Here is a 9,786-nt window from a genome sequence, read left to right as displayed (position 1 = left end):
TGTTAAGAATTACCTGTTTGCCTTAACTTAAATATCTACTTGTTTGTTTAACTGCTTTGCTGCTGCAACAGCGGGTTACAATGATGTTAATAGCTACTTTTCAGCATCCAATTGAAACTCTTTAATTCCTTGTTTGTTTAACTGGTTTGCTGTTATAACTCCCAGTTGAGATGTTTTGCTAACTTCAACTTTTCTGAATCCAATCGGAACTTTAATGGCAAAACAGGTTAGCCCAAGATCAAAGTGCGAGGTCCCCATGGACATTGCATCATCCCACAGCAGTGGCACCGGCCCAATCGTGCATTATGAATTGCCAACTGCTGATGCTCTAGAGGCTAAACTAGTGGTAGAAAGAGATTCTGCTTCCGCACTTAGAGATGAAGTTGACATGTTGAGGAAGCAAACAGCACAATCACAAGCAGTACTCAAGACAACCATTGAATATTTGGTGGATTTCAAAACGAAGCAAGCTGAGACTGACCAGATTGTTAAGGTCCTGAAGGAAAAAAAGGAAATTAAATTCCTACTTGGTAAATCATAGGTGAAATGTTCTTTCCATAGTTGAATAATCTTTGTGTTGTCTGTTCATGTAATCAATCAAACCATTTGTTTTAGAGATCATGTAATAATTGTTTTTTTTGTTTTTTGGTTTGTAATTTTATTTGAGCACAAGTCTGTATTAATTGATAAGACTCGGAGACATTTCATTTGGATTGCTGTGCCAGACCTACAAATATGCCAATCGGGCTGAATGTGCATTCAGCAATAGTAGTAGTATAAATGGACCATAAGTGGCACGCATCGGAAAGGGCCAAGATGCTGGCTAAAAAAAGGATGCTGTTGTAGCCAAAAAAAGTACAGCGGCCTGGCTTATGTATGTTAGTTGATATTATTGATCCATATACTCTATAAGTGTTTATATGTCTGTTAGTTCTGTACATTCTTGGTTGATTGACTCGGTATTTGAATCTTGATACATGGCTTGTGTACATATCTAAATGGGAGTACACATTATGCTGTGTGTGACATTTGAGTTGGACATGAAGTGTTCCAAATATTCGAATTCACCTTAAACTGGATTCTAGTTTCTGAATTTGAGTATCGGCATTTGTAAACCATATTCATATATGACAGTGGAATACATCTTTGTCGTCCTTTTGAAGATATATAAAAACACATAGCATGATTTATAAAGATTCATATAGGAATACAAAATGGATTCGAATTTAGTTGCCAGGGTAAACGTGGATGCTTATTGTCCCAAAATTCGAAAGAAGCAGCAAAATGTCCACTCCCACGTCGGCTGCCCGAAGCCAAGTGTTTGGGAGATGGAAATTACTGTCTACCCATTACACGGACAATCCATCGGCCCGATTTCCACTGCTCTAAATAGGGGTAGGTTAGTAACTTCAATTAGACGTGACACGACCGCCTCTGAGCCCATTCCGACACGGTGGGCGTCGTCAAACATGGGCGGCAAAACTCATTTGATTCAACCTCGTCCGAAAGACCTCCGTTTCTCCCTCCATTCCCCATTCATACACGGTGGGCGGCAAAACAAACTCGATTCGGCCGAAATCGATGTAGGCAAATATTTTCAATAGGGGCAGGTTTGTAACTTCACTCAGACGTGACACAACCGCCCTACCTGTCAGCCCCGTTCATACACCGTGGGCGCCAACCATGGGCGCCAACCACCCTCTCCTCGCCCGAAATCGCTCTGGGCAAATATTGGCGAGATGCGAGATTACCGTCCTATCCCCAACCGACGAGACGTCCAAATTTTAAACGGGGGCTAAGTTCGTAACTTTCCCATATTTCAGACAGGCGCGTCCCAAAAACATGGTTCCCCGTACCTCTCCCTCCATTTTCCCATTCATACACCGTCCGCACTAGAACACCCCATCCCCACACCAGCCTCCGTCCGCCACCCCATCCATCGCCGCCGTCCTCGACCACATCCATTGCCACCGCCCTCCACCATGTCAGAGCGCCTACCAAGACCGCGTCGTCCACTGCTAGAGATGGACGTTTCTCATCCGCGGCGACGGACCAATAGCCTTGCATCGCGTCCTCTCGCTTCATCGGCACCATCGTCCTCTTTGCCGGGGCCACTCACACGACCTTCTCTTCCACCGCAATGGGACTTATCCCCCGATGCACCCGTCTACCATCGCAGATCTGCTTCAACACCACCGACAGCCATCGCACCCCCGATGCCTACACGGCGCCGCAAGAGAGGTGGTACTTCATATCTCCTCAACTTTTTGATCTCAACCAGAAAATAGATCTTAACTTGGTTACTCTACTTTCTTTTCAGCTCTTAGAATTTAGTTCTTAGTTCGAAGCAAACAATGGATGCTAAATATCATTTCTCCGGTTTGCAGCTTCAAATCTGCCATGGCACAGCCATAATACGGTTTAATTGATCATGCTTAGGGTTTAATTGATCATGTTGGTTCCGTGGTGGTTTCTTTAATAGAAATCGGAGGGGAAACCCTCTATTGCTAAAAACTATGCTTAGAGTTTCCCCCTTTTATGATCTCTATATGATCAGAATACGTGCTTCGTGTCAAAATAACACTGCTCCACCCATCAAGCTAAACAAGCTTAGTTGTTCAAATACGAATATGATATTATTAAAACAGAGTTGTTTAATTGGTCAGCTAAATGTTCCTAAATTAGTTTTGAAAATGCATGTTCGCCGCTCGGGTGTGTATCTCTACAGGGTGCCCACGGTGGGCCGGCCCACCCTGGGATTTTGGGTTGTCCCAGGCCCCGATTCCCCTCTGTTCTGCTGCGCGCTTCTGATCTCTACTCGCCCCCAGCCGCCTGCCTCGCCGACGACTTGCCGTCCCCGGACGACATGACTCTAGGAGGAGACGCCGGACTAACAGGAGGCCAGGAGCCGCTCGCCCAACAGCGTCACCGCTGCCCGGGCGCACCGCCATGCCTACCTTCCCAGTCGGTTCAGGGCTCAGGCGTGCAGCACCCACCAAGCCAACCCGATTTATCCTGAGATACGGCCTCAACACTCAGCAGCCACTCCTCATCACCCATTTTCTAATTGATTCATTACTCATTAGGCAGGCTGTCATTAGGGTTTGTTGTGTGCTCAGTGCTACCTACACTTAATGGTTCAGATGTATTTCGGTAATCTTTAGTACCTCTAAAGTTCACAGGGTTTTCAAAATTCCGGCCCTCGGAACAGAAACTAGTCATTTTGGATTGTTGGTCGTAGTGACATTGACCCAGATTACTACTGCAAGCCAGGTTTGTTGACAATTTTACTTGTCTCTCTTACTCATTCGATATAATATCCAATTATTCACGTCGACTAGTTGCAAACAATAATTGCTAGACAAACTTCTTCATTCAGATTTTGGACGGTCTCTTACTGCAGTTACAATTCTGCATACTTGTCCTAGTAAGCTCACAAGTAAATGATTGATTCACTACATCTATGCTTGCCTTGTCATATTTGTTGTCAATATTCTTTTAGGGTGGACCACCCTGTTTCTAAATACTGGAACCGTAGACATGAGTGAATAGTATTTCTCCATGTGATCTCTTCCATCATGTGTGGGTAACGAACACTGCATTGTATAGAAAGAAAGTGTCATTTCCAGCTTTTACTTAGGTTTCGATCTTTTACATGGAATACAATCTGCCTACTTGCTTTGTGTCGCACTACCAACACTCCACCCTTGAAGCTAAACATTACGCCACTCATAATTGCTTAGTTTATTTGTTCAAATACGAATTTCATATGATTCTAATGTTCCTACTTCAGTTTTGAAATGTGTGCCTGCCTGTTATAGAGACGTAAGGGGTTTATATCTCTGTGTGTGGTCTGTTCAGCACGGTTGGGGAGGTGAACTTTGCATATGCAGGGGTTTATAGGGAGACACTCTCCGAGTTGAATCCGCAATGCATTCCATAGATAATCTGACTACTTTTTATGTTTTCATGAATCTCAGATTTTGAACAGCATCATAATGATTATGAGCTTGCGCACATGAAAAGAATAAACAGAACAATGCCATGGCTGTCAAACTTGGCATTAAGGGACTGAAATCAAGTCTGGATGCAATGCAATGCAAACGCTCTCCACCTACAGATTCATGCTCAGAATATGATCCTAACAGTGATTCTGAGCTAGAGGGAGACCTAAGTCAATGTAGCTCCCTAGTGGAGGAGTCAGAGGAAGATGCCCTATCTTATTCACGCATCAAGGTACTTGCTCTAACTTTCCAAGGTTACATTGCTCGCACATATCTTGCAACTGATGCTTTGCATTGCTTCTACTTTGTTGAACTGCCATTAGCTTAGTTTACACATCGTGTATGTGAATACGCCCTGCCTATCCATTTTCAGTACATATTCCGTCTGTCATCATACCATATTTATCCATTCAAATGTTGTTCTTGTGTATCAGACGTTCAAAAGGAAGAGGGCGATTGCTGATCGTGGAGGAGCACAAGCAAAGTATTTGGAAAAGGTAGTGGCACCTGATAAATCAAATAGCCCATTAGGTGTAGTTGCAATATCACCTGACCCACAAAATACCCCAACTCTAGCAGACTCTAGCCCTACTACACTGGTCATTTCTGATGCCCCAACTCAGCAGACCCCAACTGCAGCAAACAGTATGATTATGCCAGTTGACATAGCACCAGCTGTACGACGCAAAACCCCCATTCCAGCAAAGAGTACACCAAATCCAGTTGCCAAATCCCTTTTCGAACCAGAGAGAGCCCCAATTGCAGCAAATAGGACCCCTGTTCCATTTCTTCCCAGTTTAGAAGACGAAGCTTATGTTGTTGTCAGGAACTTTGTGCACATCTTTCCTTCATGGAAAGATTATACCGCAGACACAGAACAATTTCCAGTCTTCCTCCGCAACTTACGCGTAAGTAATGTACTAATGTTATTCATGGTCATTACTGCATATGTTTCTGCTGACAGAAGACACAAGATTTCATTCTTTTAAATAGGCGAGGAGCAAACTGGATTGTGATGACGAGCAAGGGTTGGTTGCGCTTTTCAAGCACTCATTAATGAAGTATCGTTCCTACCCGAGGCAAGCGCACTTCGATGGCAAGCCTCTGAACGAAATTTCTGTAAAGTCTCCGGTGCTACATTTATCTGACGGTGACTGGAATAATCTTGTTACACATTGGTCTCGGCTGCAGCGTAAGGTACTGTCTATGATATCACATCACAATTTGAACTACATTTCTGCATTTGCCTTAATGTCTCACTTGTACGAAAACTGTTAGCAGAAGAACATTCGTTCTCAAGGGACCACAGAATCTCGCAACTATACTGCACACTGCATTGCTCTTGTGAGTACCTCTTGCCCTATATGACCATACTTACTTTCATAGCTGTTTGATTATGTAGCATCACTGCACATGTTAGCCTCGTAATCGTCCATTTGGTGGACATTATAAGATCCGTATGGACTCTTACATAAATTTAGAATCAACCCAATGCTTTTGAAGAGGTTTAGCTCTACAGTCCTCTTGTAAGGACTGAACGTGGTCTATCACTGTACTTACATTAACAGCTACTCCCTCCGTCCCATAATATAAGAACGTTTTGTACAGTACACCAGTGTTCAAAACACTCTTGTATTATGGGAAGAGGGATTGGTTCATTTTGTAGCATTCTGCATCTTATCTCCCTCGCCCACCATTTACTAAAAAAGATCAGATCTATATTTAATCTTACCAACAAGTAGAATACACAGACAATGCCAGTGCAGAAGTGTAGCCCATTGCTCTTGTCAGTACATTTTGTCCTGTAACGCTTGTACTTCCAGGGATTGGTAGTTGATTATGTAGCATCAATCTGCATCTTATCTTCATTATCCTCTATCCCTTCCAGTATTATCATATCTATAATTACTCTCTACAAAATGTAGAGTACAGGCAATGCTTATGAAGAAGATTCTGTGCTGAAATTCTTGAGTTATCCTTCCCTTGACATGGAGAAGGGCATTATAAAGCCGGTGTTAACTGTTAATGTAAGTCAGTCCTTCTAAAGCCTTTATCCTCAACTGCTGTTTAATTTGCTCATACTCCCTATCGTTTACTGCTGTTTAGTTTGCTGTTTCTACCAAAATGCATGTTCGTAAGAACCGTAAGTTCTAAGTTTTACTTGTAAAACCAAATTCCTTATTCATACCATGCACATTACTTAATACTCCCTATATGTATGCTTGTTTTTGTGGATCTATAATCCAGTGTGTGGTGAAACAGCCCACGTTTGTACCTTGTCATCTCCTGTTTTATTTACTGATGTGGCTGATGATATGAACAACATGCCATGCACATTATCCAAAATAGATACAATGATTTTCTTTGTCCTTCATCTATGCTTGTTATGTTGACATGGTAATCCAGTAGTGTGGTGAAGCTCCCCGCATTATGAACAATGCCAAATTATGCTATTGATATTTCGAACTTACTCTTTATTTAATAATTTGAAATTGGATAGAATTGACAGAACAGTTATCATCTTTGTTTATACACGTGCAAAACCTGTCATCTCTCTGCTTTGTTTCAGGGTGATATGCCTGATGGCATGCACAAGTCTGCTGAAGGCTGTGAGACAAACCCAACATATATTGCAGCAAAGAAGGCAAAACATCTTGAAGATAGCGAGACAACCCCAAAGTCTTGTCTTGATGCAGTGTTCAAGTTACTTGAGACTAACAGTCAGACAAGCTCACAAAATTCGTTGTCTGAATCAGTTCGACTTCTTCAGTCCCAAGTTCTAGCAGAAAGGCATTCTGCAACTCAACTTCTACTTGAAGTCCTATCTCTAAGAAAGATTACGGAGAACACCAATGAGAACCTCATCGCTTAACAGCTACACCTGGAAGCTATGACCGACATGCTAGGCCGGTCTGGCAGCCTTGCTCAGCAGCTTGCGCAGCAGTTCCCCCGCAAGGCTAACCTTTCTTGAACTATCTTGGAAGTGGTCTCGGCTCAGTATTATTTTGTTACGCTGCAATGGTGCCCAGTTTTTGTAATCTGCTTCTTCGTTGCGCTTTATGATCACTGGTGGCGAACTTCGATGCCCAGTGGATGTAATATACCTTAAATCCTTTAGTGTATAGTGTAGGTTTATTCTTAGTTACTATGCCGTAATTTCTTTATTGTATAGAGTAGGTTTGTTCTTAATTCTTACTAGTTACTGCCATCATTCGCTATCTGGAAAAAAATTAGATGTAGTCGACCGGACCGAAACATTCGACTCTAACGGGCCAGGTTTTTAGCGGTCCACAATTGGGCCGGCCTGCGTCTTTCTTGGGCCCGAATGATTGGGGCCTTCACACATTGCGCCAGGCCCAAACTTACACCGGCCTATATTTTAGTTGGGCCTTTTGTCGACCCAGCGCTTAGTTTGGCCCAGGTAGCGTTGGGCCATTAACAGGCTGAATATTGTACTGGCCTGTTACGGCCGAGATGAAACCACGGGCCTTTAGCAGGCCAAAATGCATGTTGGGCCTCAATTTTCACTAGTCGTCGACGGGCCTTCAACAGGCCGAAATGTAGACCGGGCCATTTTGGGCCCAGTTAGCTCACGGGCCGTTACCAGGCCGAAACATATCTCGGGCCTTAGTTGGCCCACTGATATCATGGGCCTTTAAGAGGCCGAAAGCTTAGCACAGGCATCAACGGGCCGAATTACGCGACAGGCCTTTAACAGGCCCAAAGTCACGTTGGGCTTAACTGTTGCCACCTTTAGCACGGGCCGTTAGTGGGCCCGATGTCCCATCGGACCATATGGCCCATGGGCAGCACGGGCCATTCCCAGGCCGAAAGTCACACCGGGCTGAAATGGGCCCATGTCTACATCAGGCCTCTAACAGGCCGAAAGTCACTGGGCTGTAGTTGGGCCCAAATATTCGGCGAACAATTAACGGGCCAGATCTGGCTTCGGGCCGCAAATGGGCCCAAATATTGGGCGAACAATTAATGGGCCAGATCTGGCTTCGGGCTGTAAATGGGCCCAAATATTGGGCGAACAATTAACGGGCCAGATCTGGCTTCGGGCCGTAAATGGGCCTTTATTAAGCAGGCCGTTATTGGGCTGGCCCACTAGTACCTGATTAAGTTCTACGGGCCTTTGACTGGGCCAGCCTTTTTAACCTATATGGGCCTCTGTTGGGCCCAGCCACGTGTCGACGTATCATAGGCATGTCTCGTCCAATGGACGGGCGACATCTGGCCCACTGACGAGCTGACAGGTGTTCCCTTCGACCAATCAGAATTTTACACGTGGAAATTTCCCATTGGTCAGGGCTATTAACGGGTTATCGGATCCAAAATCCGACCCGATAGCTTAACGGTGTTCCGTTACGGTGGATGCCACGTGTCGGTCACCCTTGACGAAAGCACTTCTGTGACGCGCGATTTATCGTCATGGAAGTGGACACTTCCGTGATGATAATTTTGGTAATGTCATGGAACACTTCTACGACAGCACAGGTATGACTATCTTGATTCTGTTATAAATTTGTCATGGATGTACATGCATGACAAAAAACGCGACCTACTGTGACAAACACGTATCATCACGGAAGTGTCTTTTTTTGTAGTGAGATCGATCAGAAAGGATAACTTTGAGGTGGTTTCGTACCCTACCATAATCTCTTTGTTTGTTCTCCGCTATTAGTGACTTTGGAGTGACTCTTTGTTGCATGTTGAGGGATAGTTATATGATCCAATTATGTTATTATTGTTGAGAGAACTTGCAGTAGTGAAAGTATGAACCCTAGGCCTTGTTTCCTAGCATTGCAATACCGTTTACGCTCACTTTTATTGGTTGTTACCTTGCTGTTTTTATAATTTCAGATTACAAAAATATATATCTACCATCCATATTGCACTTGTATCACCATCTCTTCGCCGAACTAGTGCACCTATACAATTTACCATTGTATTGGGTGTGTTGGGGACACAAGAGACTCTTTGTTATTTGGTTGCAGGGTTGCTTGAGAGAGACCATCTTCATCCTACGCCTCCCACGGATTGATAAACCTTAGGTCATCCAGTTGAGGGAAACTTGCTACTGTCCTACAAACCTCTGCACTTGGAGGCCCAACAATGTCTACAAGAAGAAGGTTGTGTAGTAGACATCAAGCAGTTTCTGGCGCCGTTGCCGGGGAGGTTAGTGCTTGAAGGTATATCTTTAGATCTTGCAATCGATTCTTTTAGTTTCTTGTTTTATCACTAGTTTAGTCTATAAAAGAAAACTACAAAAAAATGGAATTGAGGGTGCCTCATATGCTTCATCTTTTTAATATCTTTCATGAAAATAAGGATTCCGATAATTGTGCTCAAGTACTAGAAGAAGAATTACATAGAATGCTTGGCATAAAATATGTGAATGATGAGCATGATTGCAATGTTGTCAGTATGAATTCTTTGAATACCCATGATGCTAATGATATGCAAAGCCACAAGCTTGGGGATGCTATGTTTGATGAAGATGATATGTTTTGTCCCCCAAGTTTTGATAAGCAAATTTATTATGATGATAGCATGCCTCCTATTTATGATGATTATATTGATGAAAGTGGGTTTGGAAGAGTGTCAACTTTAGGAAGTAATGATCCCACTATTTTGGAGGATGTTGAATCTTATTATAATATTTATTAAAGTGGATTTGGAGAGGTCATGACTTTATTTAGTGATGAATCCACTATTTCGGAAGAGGTTCCAATTGATTATGAGAACAAAGTTGCTATCTATGATGATTATTGTGATG

This window comes from Aegilops tauschii, chromosome 7 (assembly GCF_002575655.3).
Source record: "Aegilops tauschii subsp. strangulata cultivar AL8/78 chromosome 7, Aet v6.0, whole genome shotgun sequence".
NCBI lineage: Eukaryota > Viridiplantae > Streptophyta > Magnoliopsida > Poales > Poaceae > Aegilops > Aegilops tauschii.
This window is presented reverse-complemented; position numbering follows the sequence as displayed.